Source organism: Lepidochelys kempii, chromosome 9, assembly GCF_965140285.1.
Source record: "Lepidochelys kempii isolate rLepKem1 chromosome 9, rLepKem1.hap1, whole genome shotgun sequence".
Taxonomy (NCBI): domain Eukaryota; kingdom Metazoa; phylum Chordata; order Testudines; family Cheloniidae; genus Lepidochelys; species Lepidochelys kempii.
In genome coordinates this window covers 10,501,098-10,523,978 of record NC_136388.1, presented here as the reverse complement: position 1 = coordinate 10,523,978, position 22,881 = coordinate 10,501,098, and the positions used below count along the sequence as shown (strand labels likewise).

General features: G+C 41.2%; 1 protein-coding gene across 6 annotated transcripts in view; it reads left to right on the top strand.

Moving 5' to 3' along the window:
- The window catches only part of SOX2 (SRY-box transcription factor 2), a 107,884-nt gene extending 85,549 nt beyond the window's left edge, over nucleotides 1-22,335 (top strand). The window contains exons 3-6 of one of the 6 annotated variants that reach the window (XR_012160717.1): nucleotides 10,312-10,445; nucleotides 15,544-15,721; nucleotides 16,682-17,051; nucleotides 18,625-22,335. The gene's annotated coding sequence lies outside the window, so the exon portion shown is untranslated. Of the gene's footprint in view, nucleotides 1-10,304; nucleotides 10,446-15,543; nucleotides 15,722-16,681; nucleotides 17,056-18,624 lie in introns of all 6 variants that reach the window. The other 5 variants (XR_012160720.1, XR_012160715.1, XR_012160718.1 and 2 more) reach the window with 5 other exon arrangements.
- The last annotated feature ends 546 nt before the right edge of the window (nucleotides 22,336-22,881 follow it).

Below are 22,881 nucleotides of genomic sequence, written 5' to 3'. Positions count from 1 at the left end.
TTCAGTGGAAAAAGCACATTCCCTACAATAGACCACACACTGCCAGCCAGCATGGCATCAGCTCACACTTTCATACTCCCCCCCCCCCCCCAGTCCTGAGTTCACAAAGTGGCTATACAGGAGCGCTAGTTAGGTTCTCTTGTAATGAACATTTGTGACTCCTGACCAACGTTTGAATCTGCTGGGCTCTCTGTGCAGGCAGGTCTGTTTTAATCACAGGTTGAAAATGTGTCCCCTTCTCTTGCGAGGCAGCTCAGTCAGAGCGTCAGTTGCATCAAACGCGATTAAGAAAACGCGGTTTCCAAGTGCTGCTAATAGGGAAAGATTTTTTTAATAATAATAAAAAAAGGGGGGGGGGAGACACCGTTCTAAATGGATGAGATGGTCTAATCCTACACACGAACTCCTATTAATCCCGTTGACAGATAACCTGTCTCCTATTTTGGTGTAATACATTATCTTTATGCAAGGATTAAAAAAAAAGTTTTCACTCATCCTAACCCGGCACGGGCTGGTTTTTCCTGGCTTGTTTCCGTATTTTTTTTTTCTTTGACGATCTGCTTATAAGAAGCTAGATGGTTACGTTTGGTTACTCAAATACTACTCCGAACAATGCAACGAATAAGAGCTAACTCTTCAGCAAGCGGTTCTGAGCGCTTTTGTTCCCTCTCCTGTTACATCTAATATTAGCCCTCCGATCGGGGGGAAGTCACCGAGAAGGTATTCTCATAGCATCCCTGGGAACTCAGTTTCCTCGCTTGTGTTGCTGATTTCTCTTGCGCTACTCCTGCAAGAAGTAGATTAGACCCTTTTGGATATACTTGCTGATGCATTGCGCTGAGGAAAATTGCTCTGTGTTTGCTTATAAAAAAACCATGTCACTGTAAAACTTTTTTTTTTTTTTCCAAATCGCGGTAACAAATAGCATCAGCTTCTGGAGCACTTTGCAAAGCCATTCTTTGGCTGAATACTGTTAAACAGGGGATTTGACAGCTAACCAGATATTACTGAGTTCTAAGTAAGCCAGTTTTTTCTTCTGCCTCCCTCCCTCCCCTCCACCCCCAAACTGATAACAAAACGTGTTTGCAATAAATTGCATGGGGGGAGGGGGAGGATCAGATTCTAATAAGTGACTTATTTGTTTTCAGGGGTCAAATCTTGTCATCCTCATCACAGGGGAATAGATCTCATGTACATGTAAAAGGAAAGGTAATACAGATATTTTAAAAAACAGATTGCTGATCGTATCGCAGGGTGGATTTTTGTCTTTTGGTCTCCGACTGCTCCCCGAAGCACCCGCTCATGTATGCTTTATTTGCCGCCAACAAGTTGAAGCTCTTTAGACCATCAACTTTACCCAACCGTGGCCCTTAAAAAAAATGGTCGATTTGCGTTAGGGCGCCATTATTTTTGCGGATTAAGTCTGCGTCTGGTGTCAAATACAGTCTGCGACAAGGACGTGCAAACTACTGCTACTCCAAGAGCCAGGCTTCCCGTCTATAGTTTTCCACTTTCTTTCCCCCTAGTGCTACTTGATAGCCTTTGTGTCCTATTGATACACACCCATAATTAATCCTTCTTATTAATGCTTACATTCTGTACCCATGGGGCAAGTCAAACCTATTTAGATTACCTTGGTTGGTTGCACAAATTTAAGTGGGAAACGAGTTATAAACCTAATAACGGCCTTAATAAAAATAATTATTTGATTAGGGAAGAGTAAATTTACTCCAGTGCAAGGATGCGTCTGGATTTATATTTTGGTTGTATCTGGGCTCATGGTTGGTTTGAAAACAAAGGTCTTTTAAATTCATTGCAGTTCTTAAAAAAAACCCATAGAGTCAGACAGCACTCCATGGTAGAATATGTCCCTTTGATATTACTTAGGAGGATGAATTAATTCATAAAACAGTTTTAATTGGAAATCAATATGAGACTTGGGTGCCTTTGAATTAATTGGAAACAATCAGCACAGGAGACCATTCATCACACACGTTGTTCCCTCTCTTGCTTTTTGTTGTTTTTAGTCCGAAGCTTCTGCACATCGTTCAAGTGTATTTATGCTGCTGGTTTTACAAGTAAAAGTGAGGATACAACACTAACACTCGCATTGTCCCCCCTATACTTTTAACGCTCGCGTATTGTTTGATTACTAATTCGAGTTAATATGATCTTTATGGCAACATAACAGTGGATAATTGGCCCTTTTTCTGAACAACAATGTAAATCACAATCGCTTTATTATTTAATAACGTCAAACGCTTCGTTGGATTGGCCCCGACAGAGAAGACCTTTTCTTTCTAGGCAGTGTTGTTGAGAAAGAACAATGCAGATCTAATTGTGGAGATTTCAGAAGTTGGCTCCTGTAAATGAACAGCTTAGATATGGAAGTTCCAGCAGATGTCTGCACTTTTCCCTGTGACAAACCTTATAACCCCCTCCCTTCCCCCACCTCCCCCCAGACTTATTGAAGATTTTTTGTTCTCACATCCTAGCAACAACCTAAATCTTCCCGAAGTAAATACACCCCTTTCCCTTGGTTGCTATACAGCGCTTTATATGGCAGATTTAACAGGGAAGTATAAGCATGCACACCAAATCAGTGCCTGCCTCAAGACGCTAGATATAATTCTGCCCCAGTTATCAGTGTTTTCTCTCTTGCCAGCCTTGGGTGGGTTTTTTGATTTGTTTGCTTTTTGTTTAATAGCACCTTGTTTGTCAATAAGGAAACGCGCACCCCAGCCTCTGGGAAGAGTTGTTTTGTAAGAGTTTGGAGAGTTTGCAAGTCCCGCATGACATTATTTTGTAAATGTCAGGAAAACGGCCAGGATGCCTGTCTGTCTCCAGCTGCGGTAGAGAGGCCGGCACTGTGTGGCCCCGTCTGTGTTCATTTCTGTTACCTGTTACTTTTCTGAGGACTGGCCGAGTGCGAATGTTTTATTTTCTTACTCTCGCTTAGTGTGTGCAAAAGTTACCGGCTCCTCAAAGACGCGATATTAAAATTCCTAAATCCATAACCCAGTCACCCAAAGGCAATACAGATAAACCAGGAAACTTGGTTCCTACCCCTAAAGTGATCACTGCAAGTACACAGCAGGAGCTGGTTTTGAAAACCCTAATTCGGTTGAGTCCTGCATGGAACAAGATGGGTCCCAATTCTCTTTCCAGGACGCGTGGATGTAAAAAAAAAAAAAGGGGGGGGGTCCCGGTACGCTGCGTGGAGAGATACACAGCACCATCTAGTAGTGGCATGAGGATGGCTCCTCTTCCCATCCCGACCCCATGGTCCCCTCCACTTGCTGTAGCTTAATATTATTAAGCCTCATAGCCAGCGCGTTTCTGTGTGTGTTTCTTTGTGCCTGGCACTGCTACCTGGTTGGGAACAGCTCCTCGGGGGTGACACATCGCCCCCCCCCCGAAATGTAATCCCACCGAAAATAGTTTATTTGGAAAACTTTCCCCCAACAGGAGTTGGCAATCCTCTGCCTAGTCCTGTTCGTTCACCCCAAGCTTTAAACAATGCGAGCTTTGATGCGCCACTGCGTTCAGTCAGCAGGAGATTAAGGGTGATGTATAGCATTCTTCTTCGCAATGCACCACATCCCGGGGTGGAAGGAGAGGGAGCAAAGATACAGAGTCCAGAATATTTTGCCTCCTTCTGTTTGCAAATTTTGACACAACAAGCGATCAGAATAACCGTGGCGAAATCCTCTTATGTGTCAAGACAGTAAGGGCACTTTTTAAAATTTCAGCACCACACGCTTACCACTCACTCCGCGTACCTAGGCAAGCTGTCACCTGCACATTGTAGGAAGGGGTCCCAAACAGTCTCTGGTAACGCTGCATTTTGTTTTTCCAGCACTACCGGCTTGTAAGCAAAGCCAAGCCGGCCACGCCAATCGGCGCGCTGGATACGTTTCAAATAAATCGTTACAGTTAACTAAAGTGCTGTTCTTCCGCCCGCTTGCCACCAGATTTCCTCACAAAAATCCACTCAGTTTAAAGTATCAAAAAGGCAGAAAACAAACAAACAAAGATAGAAGCACTTGGAGTCCCTAGAACCAAAGTTCAGTTGCATTGTGCGTTCTAAAGCTCATTTCACACGATTCACAATGCACTTTGAATGTTGTCTCTTTTTTTGCTAACGTGTTAATCACCTTCCCTGGTTTTTTGTTTGTTTTGTTTCGCAACTCTGCTTTCCTAAATTGACATAAACTGGGGGGAGGGCGGGAATGCTGCTACTTTTGGATCAGGTCTAGAAAATGGGAGCTGAATGCAGAGTTTAAAATTAAAAATAGAATCGCGATTTGTTCTGGGTTTGTCTTGTTTTGTTTTTTAATCTGTACTGACTGAGTCTCCAGATAACTTGTAAACAGCCATGAGGTCCCTGCTAGCATGCAAATGGTTAATAGCCCAGTAACCACTGCGGCATTGCTAAAACTAATGATCACTTACCAAGACTAAATACTCATTGAAATCTAAAAAAAAAAAAAATTTTTTTTGGCTGTAGTGGGTGCTCTGTGCATTTGGTTTGTTTATTTCATACTTGGATGATCCAGGGTTGGGGGGTAGCGGAGGGGGACTCCTGGCTGCCACTCCCTCTCCATAATGAGCTCATTTCCATATTTGCGCCTCCCGCAACTGTGAGAAAATCCGGCCGGACATTTAACGTTCCGATACGTCCTCCACTGCCTTGTCTCCTCGGTTACACCGTGTGCCTGAGTGCGGAGAGAAGAGAACCGACCTATTGATAGGTTCTGTTGTATTAAACTGCGAATAAATGTGCGTATCTTGGCATCTAGCAGGCTCTTGTCGTTTTTATTGTTTCTACATTCATTATTTCCCATGCACTTTTCTCTCTCTCTCACACACACACACAGGTTTTTCAGTGTGATTTGTCTGTTATCATTTACCATCTCTCCCTCTCCCAGTTTCTCCAGAGTCAAAGTGCAGCTCAATGTACAGCAAATCAAGTGGAAAGACAACAACGCCACGCACTCGCAAAAGTGAGCGAGAAGCTTCTGCAAAACAGATCGGGAATCGGTTTGATATAATGTCAGAGTCATACGCATATGTGCGTGGCCAGGAGACGTTTGAGTCTCGCAGAAGAAACCCATATTGACAAGAGTTCTGTAGGATGCCTGCAAGTGCCTAGGAATAGTTGGGGGTGGGGGATTTTTTTTTTTACCGTACTTATCAATAACAAGATGTATAAATATCAAAGTGAAGTAGCCCGAGTAAGTCTTTCTAGAAGCAAGGAAGAAGCTTAAGCAGCTTTCTCTACTGGTGATTTGTAGCTCTGTAAGGGGGCACGGACAGCAAATACCCTGCAGGTGCATGTTGTAACACTGCCATCCGGACTTTAATGTAGATTACTCTCCAACTCGTTTGATCGGCCCTTTGAAACCCTTTACAATTGCCTGTGACGAACCGCCAGTCTCAGGTTTTTTTCCCTTTGAATAATGCCTTAAGGGTAAGTCCTCGGGGCTTTGAAAGATCTCCAGTACATTTAAAAAAATAAATAAATAAAAATCTAAAGCTTGGGCAGATGTCTGTCAACTAGGAGCTGTTAACAGGCAACTATGAAACTATTGATCATCTAATACCCACCAAGTCTACTCAGGGGAAAAACTTTAATACTTAAGGGAGGAGGGTTCCTAAGGAACTCCTAGTATTTATATTGTTTTCGGGGGGGGGGTATTAATATTTCAATAGAGATCCCTCCTCCCATCTGTAATATACCTTGTGGATGGCTGTACAGGCTGGGGTATACCGTACTTATGGACTCTCCCGTGTGTCAGGGTAGGTCTGATCTCTGTGGGTGAGTAATACATGTATGTAGGACTGACACTCACAAATACTGAAGTCCTTACACATGCCACACTCCCACTGAACGCAGGATAGATAAGCCGTGAATGGAAGTGGGGTGTGCTGGGTGGCTGTATGAATAAACGGTGCATTCGAAGTATTATACAGAATGAAACTATTAAGATAAACTAGATATGGCATAGAACACAACTGTAAACTGTCTATAAATACAAACATAGACTATGTCTATACCCGGTGCACTGGATATTGCCATTATGTTCAAGTATTGTATGGTGGTGTTTGGCTTTCATGACCTCCCCCCAATAGCAAGAATGGTAAAAAAAATTCAGAGACAACCGCAGCAATCTGGCAGCTATTTCCACTCCCCACCTCAGAAAAAAGCGACTCTTTTAATATTGACTTAATACTATTAACAACTTTACAATAATTACTGAACTCTCGGCACTTAAACTTGCACAAGCGGCGCTTTGTTTCTATAAAATAAACTTGGATGTTCAATCGCTCCCTAGCAAACCGGGGATTTGAATTAAAGGCCCATTTGGGACACTTGAGACGACAAAGGGTTACACATAAATAAATGCCACATTTGCCTATTGCAAAAGTTTTCTCTGCCCTTTCTCAGTCACAACAGGGGAGGAAAAAGCCCTCGTTTATTATCTAGCGCTGGGTAGGAACAGCCCCTCCAGAATGTGCCCTTAGCTTTGGCCGGCAGAAGAGGGGCTTTTCTCTCAACAGCAGCCCCCTTTGTTCTCCAGATCTCTTTCCCAATTTCAAGCTTCACTTGCACATCCCAAGTTTGTTTGTTAATGACGCTATTACCATCTGGCTCGTCCTACTTTCCAAAAGATATAAATCTCCCCAGTTTCACTGCCCGCATTACCGTCTAAGTGCCACCATAGCCAGAAGAAAAATATGCTTTCAAGGTTGCAAATTCTCTTGCACAGAATAATGCCCTGGCCCGGCTCGTCTCTTCAGTATTTATAGGTTACACACATTGATGTGTAAGATTCTGATGGGGAAACTGAGGGCTGGGTTTGATGGAATGTCTCCAAATGGAATTCCCCTTACAGCTATACTGGGGGGGGGGGGAGAAGGGGGTTAGGAATTGATTTACGTTTTCCTCCATAAACTTAAATGAACCGCTCTTTCTCACCCTCCCCTCCTCCCGTCATGCCAACCTTTAGCAAAGAGTCTGAATGCATCTTGCCACTTTGAAACCGTTATCTTCGGCAAAGAGAGGGACACGAATCTGTGCGCTCAGGAGGCTAAATGTGCTGCCTGGTGTCAACTTGCCCAGCATGGACCCTGTCTCCTTGTTATATGTATATTTGTGCGTGTGTCTGTGTGCGCGCCCTTCCTTCTAACAGGCGTTGTACAGTGAGAAGGAAAGTTTAGTGCAAAGCGATTGCAGATTTGTATGCTTTTTAAGCATAAAGGGCGGGGGAGTGGGGTGGGCTGGGGTGGGTTGGTTTGTGTATAGGCTCCACAATGAATCTATTTATTCGCTGCATCCAGCCTGGGCAGAGTGAATAGGAAAGCGAGAGAAACTCAGCCTTCCAAACGCGTGGGCTTTGTGGAACACAGTCCCCACTGGCAGATTTCAACTAATTTCCCATTCTGTGGGGATCTCCTGCAAAGAGACACACACATGTCCATCATCTCTGTCTTCCCCCAAGTCTTTCCCATCCGTCCCCCGCCAGTATGTAAACTCTGATACTATTAAGTTAAACCGAAGGAGAAGTTTAACCCCAGATCATTGCCTTGCTTGATTGCTGGCAAGATTTTGCGGGGAAACCTCCTATTTAAAATTAAAAAATCTTGTCAAATCACGGAGAAGCAGCTCTTTTAATACGTGAAAGAACCCCAAGGATTTTTCGAGTGATCTAATTGTTATAAATAATTGCCGATGAAAAGCAAACTCAATTATTATGCACTTCTAATAGTGTGACTGCATTAGGGCCAAAACAGTGATTAATTAATATCACACTGGTGTAGCTGTTTTCTAGCAAAAGGCCTCCTCCCCCTCCCCCTTTGCCAAAGCGGATCTGTCCTGCTGGAGTCATGCTTAGCCAGTAAGGGATCTTGTTTATAAATTTATATGACGACCTTTTCTTTGTGACCGTTCTAAAGTTGATATGGACAAATTGCAGAGGTATACAATTTAAGTAGATGCACTTTTAATCACCGATCATTAAAATGGTTATGTTAAATATACTCAATTACATGCATGACTTCACCCTAACAGTACTTCCTATTCTCCCAGCTGCTCACGTATTCCTTAACTATCGTCCGCAGAAGAAACTCGATTATGCTGGATCCATACATTTCTATGGGTTTCATCAGCCTAATTAATGCTTCGGTGTGGTCCATGTGTCTGAATGGGTCCCTTTACTATTACTTTGGTAAGGAGGCAGTGTTGGAATGCAGAGGGTCTTTCTTTCAGATATACCCATGGGGCTCACTCTAGGACGCTAATGGCAAAGGTAGCAAGTGTTGAATAGCAGGCACATGCAGGGGAAAAGAAACCAACGGTGAGGTGCCTGGAAAAGGGACATGGATACTGTAGGTATGACCAACAGGTCAGTGCTGATAATTAAAACGGTTAAAGAAGAGAAGGTAAATGGAAGGCGTCCACAAACTCTAGTGCGCTTCGTGAACACCAGACAACTCAGTTTACGCTCTGATCCTGATGCAAAATGGTATATTCCATACCATGCCAGGGCAATAAATGTGCCCCTGCTAAATCTGTGTGTATTTTCTAAGACTAGTGTGATAAAGTAATATGGAGACACGTCTCAGTTAGGAGTGGATTTTCACTTCTTCTCCCGCAGAGGAAGCTATTTTAAAAAGTTGGATTGATTAGGGTTTCTAATTGCACAAAAAGTCAACGACAGCTTTTAAGACAACTCTGCAATTTAGCGTTTGCTTCCTACCTGTGCGAGCTGACTATTACATGGCTGGTGCTGTATATACATTGCTCAAGATTAGATATTCTTGAACATGAAATACATCGATAATTTTTGGTCACATGCACAGACACCTGTTGTGTCGAAGACCTCAGTGTAAGACTTCCTGATCGGATCCTCGCGAAGGGTGGGAGGAAAAACAAAGATAATTTCTTACCACTCAGTGAATTGCCAACCAATAGGCTGATGAAACAAGGACCTTTCCGCCATTCCTCCTAAATCCTCCCATATTGTACACTGCAGATCATCGTCCTAATTTTGCAGTGTGCCTCGCTGTAGTCTTCATCCTTGCAGTAAAGATTTCAGATCTATAACCAAATTATAACGTAGGAACTTTATGCTTGTCATGCTAATTTAATGACTTTTATAGTAAGTGTATACTTTCTGTCTTTTGAAATGAGCTCTTCAGAACGCTTTGTGTAATGATAGACACTAGAGACATAAGAGACAAATGCACAAGCAGTGGTGGGATAATAATCCGGCAAACACACTGGGCCATTTAACAATAAAATGGAGAAGCAAGTACATTACATCTCAGGATAGATGTGTATCCAGGTCCGGTTTAATTGGTCAAACGCCCCGGATCCAGACTGACCCGGAAAAAAGAAATTATCAAAAGAATGGTCAAAACTACCCGGGAAGGGATTTTTTTAAAAAAATATATGGTATTTCATAAAACCAAATAACCAATCCCCAGAAAGCATTAGATTATTTTTGATCCAGTGCATACAATAGTAATTTAAATTGGTTGGAGCAGCTGTGTAGTTATTTCATCTAAGCATTGACTCGTTCCATTTCCAATGATATAACTATACATGCGTGTCTGAATGAATCTTGGTATGTGTATATATGTCTCCGGATAGACAGATAGATGGATCCCTGTGAGCATTTGTTTTGCTTCTTTATTGTGAGTTGTCCAGAATTCTGTCCAAGAGATGATCTTGATAACAAAGCGGGGTAAACCAAAGCTATAGGTGTATTGCAATCTAGGGAACTCACTCATTGCCTATAATTGTAAATAAGGTAAGTTCACACGACGATCGAGTAACGAGAGAACAAGAGGCCTATTTTAATCAGGTGGTTATCTCTCCTTGATGGAGATCAGAGCTCCATCACTCCTGGCCTTCTCATTGTGTCCCCCCTGCTGGAAATGACAGCTCCTTCAGAAATGAGCAACTTGGTCCCTGGATGGGATTTCACCTCTTTTGCAATACACATGTACCAATTGTCATTTTACTGCTACAGCGAATCCTCTAAATGATATAAGTGTATAAACTCTGCTTCATTAAATCCCATTTTTGGACAGCTTGAGGGTTGGAGCGTGTATTACTGTAAACGAGAGGAGACTTAAATTATATCCAAATGGGGATTGAAACATAGTGGTACTTAAGCACACTCCTTGTCTCAGCAACAGTGGTCTGATTTTTTTCCCTCTAGAGTGTTATAATATTACAAACGCAAGTTTCCTCGTGTCAGATCAAACGATCTGACTCCTATTTCTCGATTCAGCCTACAGGTTCCATTGTGGTGGGGACAAACATAAAATAAAGATACGATCAAATACTGTGGCCTGACCAAAGAGAAGTTTATCGTTCCTCTGAGCGAGCTTCCTAATATGAAGTTAAAACCCTTTATATCTGAACACACTAGGTGAGTTACTTTCTTGTGTACATCTATGTATGTATATGTGAGTATATACAGAGATAAGTGTTGGTGTGTGCATAGGCAGTGAACTATGGACAACAGCCAACGGCACTGAACGTTCAATTCCTACACTTCCAACCAATAGCCAGTTAAACATCTCATTTTCAGTGGGAAAATCTTTGCCTACAAAGGTCTGCTTCTTTCATAAATGTATCTTCAAACATTTGTGCTGTTCAATGTTGCGATACAAGGAGATATGGCCGGTGAACATTGAGCGTTCACTATGAATTACATGGATCTCTTGCCCCACGCTAACTAGATCATTATTTCAGAGAGTAACCTTTCACCGATTCTGAAATATTCTCTCGTGTTGCTCTATAATCTAGCACGTCACGATTATCTGTCTGTGTCCTATTAAAATACACTGATATGCATGGTCGAATTAACATATTGTCCCTACTAATGACACTAACAACTATGTGATGACAAGGGCGCAGGAGGTTACGCGGTATATGGGAATATGTTGCATAACAGCAGCCCTATAGAAAGTCAGCCAAAGTTGGCTTTGAAAAGAGGTTTGGATTTTCATCATGTTCAAACTCCTGAAGGATTCGGAGACAGTCTGTGATTTAACCAAGTGTCACCCGCATTGTATTACTGGCCCCTGGGAGATTTGTTGTTTCTTGTCACTCATGGTTTTTCTTTTTAACTCAGTGGTCTGCTGAAGATGGGCAACAGGCGCTGCTATACATTCTTACAGGGCTTTGGGGTTGTTCTGGGTGTAATCGCTGTTTAAATCCCGATGCCCAGGACTGCACCTGAGTTTGATTTGGATCAAAAAGCGTGGAAGCTGCTGGAAAAGTGTTTACTGGTGAAATAACGGCAGCAAGCAAACTGGGCAGGAAGAGCTTGATAAAACATAGTGATGAATCTGTGTGCGAGAGAGTGTGGAGGGGGTGTGTGTGGAGTGGGGGAGTAATGGTAAATTGGCATTTCTGGTCATTCCAGCTCCTCGTTATTGGTTTGCTCCGGTAGACAGCCTCCATCTCTCTGTTTAGATATTCTTCACCGACCCCTAGACGCTCAGACAGCACGTTCCCAAACTTTGAAATGCCAAATCACGTTATTGCTGTAGCAAGAGGCTGCTTTAGGATCTGTGACAGCTGAGTTTTCCCTATCGATTATGTGACACTGCAGTTCATTTACACAGCTCAAAAGCTCAAAGACACGAGAAGCCTCCAGTTTAACAAAAATAAATCCCGCTCTGAAAGTGAACCAACTTTATGTAGTCTTTAAACTGATAGATCAGGACTTAATTCATGGAGACAGAGAGAGCGGGAAGGCGACAGAACCAGTTCCGCTTTCACACTGTCCTTTTATAAACCTTCAGAAATTACCACATTGAAAATCTAGGGAGATTAAGGACTGAAATTTTAATTAGGAATATAGTGTGTTAGGTTGCTATAGCCCTGTAAAAACGTCCAGGGCAAACAACTCTCTCTGTCTCTCTCAGTACGCGTGTGTGCGTGTGAGAGAGAGAGAATTAAAGATTTACACAGAGAATAACTGTGTGTATGTCCAATACACTTATAGAGCAACTCTCTATCTATATGATTATCTATATATCGCGGTAGCTACAATGTACACATAGAATATTAAATATTAGTTTATGTGTATAGTAGCTAGGTACAAGAATTAAAGTGATTCCAATTAAATTAAATTGAAGTTGCGGTACCCACACACAAACGTGGGGGAAGCCCTTATGAGGCCGTCATTTATTAAGACTGATAAATGAGTGACCGGCCTGCATATGCTGCGGGTTCTTTAACGGGGGACTGTCCATCAGAAAAGACAAGCTCCCAGTCCCTGGCTGCCCCCCTCCCTCTGTCCTGGCCGAGGTTTCATTACTTGTTGTTAGGGCCTGAAAACAATAAAGGATGTCGAACTGGGCTTTTATTGATTATTTGTCACCCTGTATTTGTCAGTTTCAATAACTTTTCCCGAAGTTTTACTTACGGGCACTTGAGCTTTCGGATTAGGCCAGCTCTGAGGATTGCACTGAGGAGTAATTATCCGCTGGCCTGCTTCCCTGTAGTCAGAGCAGGGCAGCCAGAGAGAAAAGAGCATTAATGTATAGAAGCATTAATCTGTCCTCAATCACCCTAAAGCAGTGACCATTCCAATGAACAGGGGAGAGCTCCCAAAACCTTGGACGCTGACTCGGGCTCTGGGGATGGGGTACCCCCCGCCCCGCCCCCGGAGATGGTTTGGCTTTAGATAATTTCACTTACAGTTTATTCGCATATACTTTTGTGTCTAAACCTGAAGCGTGTTATTCCGTGCTGCTGCTGTTTGTACCCCTATAGACCTAGCTAATACATCCAAAGTGTGTGTGAGAGAGAGAGAGAGAAAGAGAGGTGCTCAATAGGTGTGTTAAATGGATGTGTGCAAGGATGGGGATGGGTGTGAGAGTCTGGGGAAGTTCAAAACCATTTTAAAGGCCTAGAAATGGACTCCCAAGAGGATGTTTCCAATCGGACAACAAACTTCACGTCCATGTTGTTTGAACTTTCCGATTCGGTTACATCCAATATGTTGCATTAAAAGGCTGCATCGAAGTGTTAACGTGAAAGCAAAATCAGGGGATTTTTAAACTTGTGTTTACGATCAGCCATTCAAAAAAAATCCCATTTCTCTTTCCGGATTTATATTTTATATTACTGCAAGATTGCATCTACTGCTTAAGAAGGTTAAAAAAAATCACTTGGCTCTCGTGATGGAAAGAAATCCCCAGGAGGGAATCAAATAGGGAAGAGGTGTGTTGGAAAAGACCAGCAAACAAATGGGGACTGGGGAGGAATCCTCAGGTGACGCTACCAAATAACACCTGTAACTGGTGCGCAGATCCGTTGTCAGAGCCTAGGAGAAAAGGAGAACTGAATCTGGAAGTTGGTTTACTTCTTGAGGGTCTTTTGCACCCCTCCGTCCACCCCCCCCCCTTTTTTCTGTACTAGCTTCTAGCACCATCCAGAGCCCAGAAAGAACGAGAATTTAGCTTCTCTAGCGGCTAAAAAGTTGATTATGGACAGAGAGGAAACTTCTTGGATGCCTGAAGTTCTCACCGGGTGATCGAGAAAGGGAGAGAGGGATGCCATACAAGATGCTCACAGAGCTATTTTAGGGAACTTAAAGTCTTTCAAGCGGCCAAACCTTTATGGAAATTGGAGCGAGACAAGACCTTATCTTTGGTCATTTCCCATCTCCAGTAACTTCCATATTGCTCCCATGCGATGCACGCTGTTGCATGCATCGTAAAGCTATACTAATTTGTAACCACACTAAAGGCAAGCGAGCATAATCGTTCCCTGGGCTGGCACGGTGCCTATCGCGTACAGTATACCGTTTGATGTCCTGTATTTCATACCACTGCAAGCTAAGAGACAAGCGAATACAGAGTGCCTTGTTACACAGGATTTAATTACAGCGGAGTGCATTCTCCATGCTGATTAGGAGACAAATCAATCGGGGGCTTATTTGCCACAATGAACCAATAAAAACAATTTATTAGAGCAATAATCTGAGCTCCACATTGTCTAAATATTATTGTTTCAATAGCACGGAGGGGATTTAGACTGAAAAATGTCACCCACCCCATCAGAATCCTCACTCGCTAATGCACCCTGAGATTTTAGCTTCTTCCCAGGGGTTATTTGCTTGTTTGGGGGGCCTTTTACAAAAATGTTGGGTTCCACAATTGCAGGTTCATGTGTCTTGGTTTCTGAATGACCTAGGGTACAAAATGCTGCCCACTTGGTTTTAAAGATTTCCTTATTTCCCATGATTTATATGTGAAATTCCTGGAAGAAGGGAGGCCATAGGAAAGGTCCCCAAGCTACAGACCGAGATAAATGGCTTGTTGTAATATAGTTAGCAAAACATAATGCAAAGTACAGAAAATTCTATAGGGGTTAGGGAAAGACATACATTCCCAGGCTGGAAGGCTCCTGAGCATAAAGTCCGGGATCAGAGATTTTTGAGGGAGTTGGGTGGGAGGAATGCGGGAGATAGAAATTCCATGACCTTCCACCCTACAAATAACATGTCTCCCTTATTCTCTTGACGAATTCCTGCAGTCTGCAAAGTGTTCAGTTAAATCAATGGGAGATTCTGGGCTGCAAGGAAAGCAGGCTTCTTGGCCCAGCTCAAACTGAGAACTGTAGAGTCCCCTATAGTTTAAAGTTGGTGACTCAGGAGACTCTGGCTTTGCTTACAGCCTTCTGGAACTTCAGTCATCTCTGTACTAAACCGGAGAGGACCTCATTTCCTGCACTAGCACTCAATGCTCTGCCAACCACAAGGTCTTTTCATAAGGCTGCCAAGGGTGCCTGGCTGTGGGAAGGACAGTCAGTGTTTATCACCAGGGAATGAGCTGGCATCATAGTCTCCTCTGAGTCACCAACCTGGCTAGCCCTGAGCATGACTTCATAAATCATGCTACCTAACTGAAAGCCACATGTTTACATGTACAGTGCTATTCATCAGGAATGTGAAAAAAAAGAAAGAAAAGATTAAAAAACAAAAACCCAACAGCCCTGTAGCTCTGTTCCTTCTTCTCACTAGTCAATTAATCAATCCGTTGATTGTTACATTGTAGCAGGCACATAAAAACAAAAACTAAATCAAAACCACTAAAAACTAAAAATAAAACCACTCTACACATCTACAATAAAAAATACAAAAATCAGTTAATCAAAGACTGATAATTTCTATAACATATCCTTGGAAATGAATCTTGAGGTGGTGTTTTAATTATTAATTTAAAATTACCTGAAACTATTACAATTAAAAAAATTATGGCGTTTTTGGCATACGAACATTTTGAAGCAGCTGAATCAGGTTCTGAAGGGAAGAAAGAGGATTTGGTTAAAATAGTCCTTTAAATTTCTTGTATTCACTTTTTTTAAAATGTAGGTTACTACACATCTGCCTATTTTCCCCCTAGTGGAGATGAAAAATGAAACTGTGACAAAAGACATTTGAGTTTGTTATATAACTCTATCTTGCTTTTCAAACCAAATCTCCTTCCCTTTCTTTCCACTCATAGAGTCCAAAGGATATCCTGATGTTGAAGAAACCTCTTCAGCTTTACACCCAGTGCCTTATCGCCATCAGAGGTGGAAGGGGACAGTTAAATGAGTGTGTAACAGCTGTAGAGCAACAATTTGAATATTAATATTTTATTTTCTTCAAACAACAACAAAAAAAAGATACTTCAAAACCAGGTGCCAGACAAAACATTAAATTTGCAATCATTAAACCTGTTTAACAGTACTCCAGAAATGAGGAGTAGGGATTTTGATTGACAGTTTGCCACCAGAAGCCCTAAAGTAGGATTTTATTGCAGATATAACATAGTTTACCATTCTTTGCTCCCTTCAGTAAGATTCTGTGTCTGGTGTTGACATCTGAGACATATATTTACATAAAAGCTTCATGTATAATGTGATATTGCTCAGAAAATGGAGAAATGTTAATATTTTTCTTGCTCACTGTTTTATAAATAAAGAACACACTTAGTTTGCTGTTTGCTGTCTTCTCTGACCCTTCAGTATATCATATTTAAAGCATTTTCCCCCAACAACAAGACATTTTGCTTACCTGGTAAATTTTTAATTGAGAAATAGTTCGTGTGAAAGACATGTTAAATAAATAACATTAACACTGTCTGACAACTTCTCTTAGCACTCCCTAACTAATATTTCATTATAGATTAAATGGATCACGTTTTCTACTTAAGAAACTAAAACAATACATTGTTTAATAGCCAATGATGTTTTAATCAAACAATTGGTTTTCAAAGGGAATAGCAGCCAAAGAGAGACTAGATTCCTCTTTTGATCTTTTTCTCAATTTGTTCTGATATCAATAAGAAATATTGGTAGGTTGAAGACAGATATAAAATGGAAAACAAATGTTATACTTCCACACTAAACCCTTGGGGTATCATTTATGGCATACTGGCTTTGGAAATGCTGCTTATTTGATATGTTGAACATTACTTTTATGCACATTAAAACTTTATTTAGCTTAACTGCCTTCTTGATGAGTTTGACTGTAATAATTAAAGCTAGAGTTGTCCAAGTAAGAAGCAAACAATTAAAACATTTATGTATTTGATTCTTGATAGGCATCTCTACAAGGTAGGTTTTAACATTTTTTTTTTCTTCTTAATTTTTTTTCAGTAAGAAGGATAAGCTTGGAGCGCCCAGTCACCGTGGTAACTGCCAGAAAAATTCTCCTGAAGTTTGAAGAGGTCAGCTAACAGGGTCAACAACTCTGGCCTCTTTCTGAGCTGGGCCTGGCAGGCCCCATCCTGCAGTTGGAGTGGTAGGCCAGGCCTAGCCCTGGGAGGTGGGCCATTCCAGCTCTGATATAAATTTTTTGAGTCAGTTCACGGCCTGGACTCTCCAGGTGGTCTCCAAAATCGATTGTGACCTTCTGACCCTGTCTAACGGAGGCATAGCATCCAACCTAAGTAAGGATTTAGCCAGGAATGACAGCTTTCCACTGAGTGTTATTGGGGACAGTACAAACACTTTTGGAAGCAAGGAGGTAGGTAAGAGGAGTAGAGGTCATTAAAAGCATATTAAAAAACAATTTTTTAAAAAGCTTGTTGGTAAAAAGTTTGTATTAGCATTAAGTACCTCTGTTATAAACCTTTTCAGCAAAGGCCTTTCCCCTCTCCCCAATGCTATTTTATATTAAATATTCTGAATGTTAACATGTGAAAAATAGGCCCTTTGTATATTCCAAAGCAAACCTAGTATTTCCTCTGCATCTGGATTTCAAATATGTAAATAAGGCTGGCTGATTTGTAGCCAAATAGGCACTGTTTATAAAGACTGGATATTTTCTTAACACCACAGAAACAGCAGGTTGTTTATTTAAGGAAGTAACTTCTTTAATATGGGCGGCCTTTTTAGATTCAAAATAATCTTAATAGATGCAATTTTTTATTTAAAGAAGGAAATTAAATAACATGCAAAAATAGCCTGTAATAAAGGCCTGCTGGTTTCACAGGCTATGTCCTTTGCTGTTTTGTAAAACAAATAGCCAAGCCACAAATCTGGTTACATATGAATTCTAACAATGCTGAGATCATACCTATACACAAGAAGAAATATTCTTGAAGACTGGAAGAAATGCAGAATTTTCTTGGGGCTATTACTATGCAGAGGTAACAAAGTATATAATCCTGAGCGGCTCAGCAAGTAGCTTTTTGCTTTGGGTTCCTACTGAGACTGTCCTATTTTATTACTATTTTAAGGAACCCATTCTGCACCCCTTACTCACTTGAGTAATCCTTATTCATTTGCATAAGTGGGACTATGTGGAATAGGAAAAGTACAGTTACCAAGTCGAACAATGTTCTTAAAATTTCATACGTGACCTTAACACTGCTGTGAGGAAAGTAAATTGTGTAACTATTTTGTCCCATTCTCAGGAAAAATTAAATAAACTCACCCCAGCAGGAATATTTTTCCAAATCATTCTTGCTATGCCTAGTAACTAAGAGCAAGTTTCCAATATTCTTGCTCACGTTCGGTTAGTACCTTACCCCTTGAGTGGCCCCATTGAAGCCACTGGAGATGCCAAAAGAGTGAGATATTAAATGCAAGTAAGAGTTGCAGAGTCTGGCCCAAAGGCTCAGTTCTGAGACTGGTTCTCTCAACAAATAGTGCTTTACTTTGCAAATGCTCCCTTTGGTTACTATGGCTCAGATTCCGTTGCCTTTACTCACATTAAATAGTACCTTACTCTGCAAATAGTTCCATTGAAATCAGTGTAGGGTGACCAGATAGCAACTGTGAAAAAACAGGATGGGGGTGGGGCGTAATAGGTGCCTGTATAAGAAAAAGTCCCAAAAAACCAGACTGTCCCTATAAAAACGGGACATCTGGTCACCCTAAATCAGTGGAACATTTGTGGAATAAGATATTAATCAATCTGCATAAGGGTGGCAGAATCTGGCCCAGTTGGGCTTGGTGTGGAGTAAGATACTACTTAGGGTGAGTAAAGGAGGCAGAGCTGGGCCCCAAATAAGCTAGGGCCTGATCCTGCGCCTGTTGAAGTCTGCCGTAAATGCTCTCATGGTGAATGCTAACCACACATTTTTTTAAAACAGGGCTACAGCAAAAACAACTTAATGACATGAGAAGGCCCACTGACTTCAGAGGGACTCCTTGTGGGAACAAGACTGGCAGAATCTGGCTCATACTCTGCAATGAGGACTAGTGCCTTTGCTTGGTTTACAGAAAACATATTTAAAAATGAGAGTTATGAGCAGTCAAATGATTTTTAGCAGAGCTTACTATATCCTCATCTCCTTTGTGGCATGATTCTACATTTTCCCCGTCCCGCCTAACAAGCACATCGGTCTGCATGATGGAGAATGTAAGTATTTCCCTGGGACACAGATCAAAATTCTCCCATCCCCTGCCCCAGCCTTACCATCAAGAACAGGCAAAAATAATTGGCACAGGAAATAAATGAGTGAATACCAAGATCTTTGGTTCTCTGCAATTTTACTTGCATTTTAGAATAACCTGAAAAATTGGACATTTCCTTAAAACAAAATCGAGCTGGGGCCTGATTATCGTCTGTCTGTTCACGTCATGCAGTCATGTGCACCTGAGCAAAGTGGATATAAAATGCACAGATACAAATGAAAACACAGGAAGTGGAGAAAATAGCCCTTTATCTTTTTCCATAGTGAAGATTCAGCCATCATGCATACAAATAATAGATAGTCTCCAACCAAATATTAGCAGCAGCAAAGGTGAGAATTTCTAACCTCCTTCATGCCATTTACTTCAGTGCGATGTGAACTTCAAAACACAATGGATCCATTGCAATAGTTTATTAAGTATAGGCTATTCCTTTACACTTTATTTAATTAAAAAAGCAAGGGAATTATATACACAAACAGGCTTAATGAAAGGTTAAGGATGAACAGTCAAAAACACCAAGAGAGACAAGGAGGGGGAGATAATATCTTTTATTGGACCAACTTCCGTCGGTGAAAGAGACAAGGTTTTGACCTGCAGAAGAGGTCTATGTAGTTCAAAAGTTTGTCTCTTTCACCAAGAGAAGTGGGTCTAGGAAAATATATTCCTTCACCCACCTTGTGTGTCTACTATCCAAGGACCAACACAGCTATAGAAACACTGCAAAATCACCAGGGGCAGGATTGTGGCATTTAACCATAGCATTTAGTATGGGCTGGTAAAGAGCTGCACTGCCCTGGGGGAACCACTAGAGGCAGCATGTCTCCCAGAGATGGCTGCGCTCAGGGAAGCATCATGGAAGGGGTGCCACAGTGTCTTCTCCGCACTCCCCCTATATCTTTGGCGCATGGTTGGCCAGCTTTGCTGACTGGCATGTAGGGGGTAGGCAGAGCCACGGTGCCCCACCTACTCCCTGCCCTTCCCCACCTCATTTTGGGTTGGCTCTAGCATGGGTTATATCAGGTAGTGGCAGCCTCCACACAGGAGCTACAGTTCAGGCTGGCCCTTCTGCAGGTGCCCCGAATAGTGGGAGGTTCGGTACTCCTCCCTACCCACTGTGCTACATTTAAGAGCCTGCTACCATCTAGCCCAGAGTCAGGAAACACAGAAGTTAAGGTTCCAACAAGCAACATTAACTTGGCTATGTCTCACATTGGAAGTATTTTCTATTTCTGGTTGTGGTTAGATGTGCAATTTAATGTTCTGTTTATGTTGTCAAAGGTATACCATGGAGTAGCCACTGTGTACAACCTAACCCACTGACACGGCCCTTGAAACTTTAACTTCTGTTTTTCTTGATGGTTTGTGATTTAGCTGTGTATCCTGATGGTGCATAACCTAGTTTATTGCATATAAGATTATAAAGGATGTGTTACCCTCTGCAACTAGTTGGAGAGTTTCAGTCAGAGAGGTTTCAGAGTAGCAGCCGTGTTAGTCTGTATCCGCAAAAAGAAAAGGAGGACTTGTGGCACCTTAGAGACTAACCAATTTATTTGACCATAAGCATCTGATGAAGTGAGTCAGAGAGGGCATGTCATATAATCTTAGCCCTCATTTGAATTATAGCCATTATACACACACTTTCTAATGCAAAGCTTCATGTGCTGTTTCACCATTATGTTAAATCCGGATCAGGAAACAAACTTTACAATCCCCATTATAATGTAACACAAGTAAATTATGCCTTGGGCATAATACAATGGAAGTATAGATTATTTTAGATATATAAAAGTTCTACTTAAGTTGAGGTTAGTGGTTTAATTACAGGATTTTTTTTTAAAATTGCTGTTAATAAAGACAGCCAGTGTTTCCTCCCCCTTTGATTTACCTCCAGTTCAACCATACTCAGTACCCCTTTTCTGGCATTCACAGCAACATGGGTGGGTTGGCAGGATCTTATAGGCATTTCCATCTTCCCAGCACTGATATTTTTTCCTGGATTGTAGCACTAACTCCACAGTGTGCCATTGTTTGGAATCTTTCAGTGACTCTTCTTCTCCCAACCTGAAACCTGCCCCAGACCCATATTTCTTCATTACAGTTTTTCAAAACAATTATAGAAACACTGATTGCAGTAAGAGGCAGTGTGAGCCAGTGATTAGATCAGATGGTGGAGAGTCAAGAGAAATGGGTGGTGTTCCACATTCTGCCTCTGATTTCCTGTTTCACCTTGGGTTTGGCCTTGGGCAAGTTACTTAACTGCTCCGTGACTCAGTTTCCCTATCTGTAAAATGGGAATAATAATGCTCACCTGTATAAAGTGCTTTGAGATCATTGAATAAAAGGTGCTGTGTAAGAGGAAACTCATTCTATTATTATCTTGTTAGAACTAAATCAACCTAAGTGTCCCCTCTACTTTATTTTAGTTCTTGAGACACATTGTTAGTCTTTTAGGGTTAGGACACCACTTCTTCCATACAGATATTGTCATCTGGCTTTTTGTTTCCCTTGTATTCACATCATATAAGGCAGTGCAGATATTCTCCCTTCCCCCTTCACACCAGCTTTGTTTAAACAAAACTACAAAGCGATTGATGATGCATGTTCTCAAGGGCCCAATAACCTTTGTATATACCAAGCAGCGTGCCACTTTTATAATGGTAGCTAGCAAGCTAATACACCTCCAAATTGTATTATTTATGTTCCTAGTAATCTAATTGTTGGTTAGCAATTTCTCTTGCTGTTTAGTTGCTCTTGCACAGTCTTGTAGTTTCTAGTTATGTAACAAATCTCATTTTGTGACTATGTGAATTTAACAGTTGTCATTGTCAACAGAGGTTGTGTGTGTGGGGTTTTTTTTTTTGGCAAGCTGGCATTACTCATCAGTCTCATGGCAGTTTTGTTTGAAAAATGCCTGTGTTAGAAAAAGTGGATTTATCAGCTCAGCACTGTATGGTGCTAGCATGCAGCACAACAAAAGACAAGTACTCATTTCAGTAGTGCTTGCAGCATTTCATGGGGCCCCCAAATAGGCTGAACAAGGCTTCTCTGGCAACGAAAACCAAATACAGTGGGAAACTGTTAAAGTGGTAGTGTTGCTTCCTGGCAAATTTGATTCTAGTTCCTTTCTTAATTTGCTACTGCTTTACGTTTTGAAAAAGATTGTTTTATTAAGAAATTCACTGCCTAGAAAAAAAGAGACACAACGGAAAACGTGACTTTTCTTTTCATCTCTTGATGCCCAAATTAAACGATGAAACTGTCCTTTGGAGAGTGGTTCTGTCATACAAGAAATAATACAATACTCGCTGTTCTTTTAAATAGTATTGTTTCAAGTGAATTATAGTGCAGTATTTCAAGGAGATCCTATTTCTTTGTAGATTTTAAACTGTTCATTATCAAAAATGATCTGTTGTGGCTGCATTTTCTTTTGCAGCTGGCAGTTTAGATTATGAAGACAGTGGATAAGAATCCTAGTAAACTCTGATCTCATAACTGAAAGTGTCACCGGTGGGTCAAACTAAAGAAACATTCTCTTATGTTACAAATAACTTGGATTATTAAAACGTAGTATTACTTTTAAAAATATTTATTGCAAATATTTTAAAAATATTTACTTTTAAATATTTAAATAAATATAGTATTACTTTTAAAAATATTTATTATTGTAAATATTTTAAAAATATTTACTTTTTGCATTGCTCTCTGTTTGGGCACTGGAAATAGTCTAGTGAATTTCAGTTTTTTATCATGACATTTTAGTCAATTTCTTTTTCAGGTTCTCATGCACAAGCACAGTGCTACAGGATCTGCGTTACAAACACTAAAGTGGAATGTTTGCTTCAGAAAACAGTTTCCATTGGATTTAAAAGAGAAATAACTGCACTTAATCTTACATTTTGCAAAAGCTTCAGTTTTACAAAATGCAAGTTCTG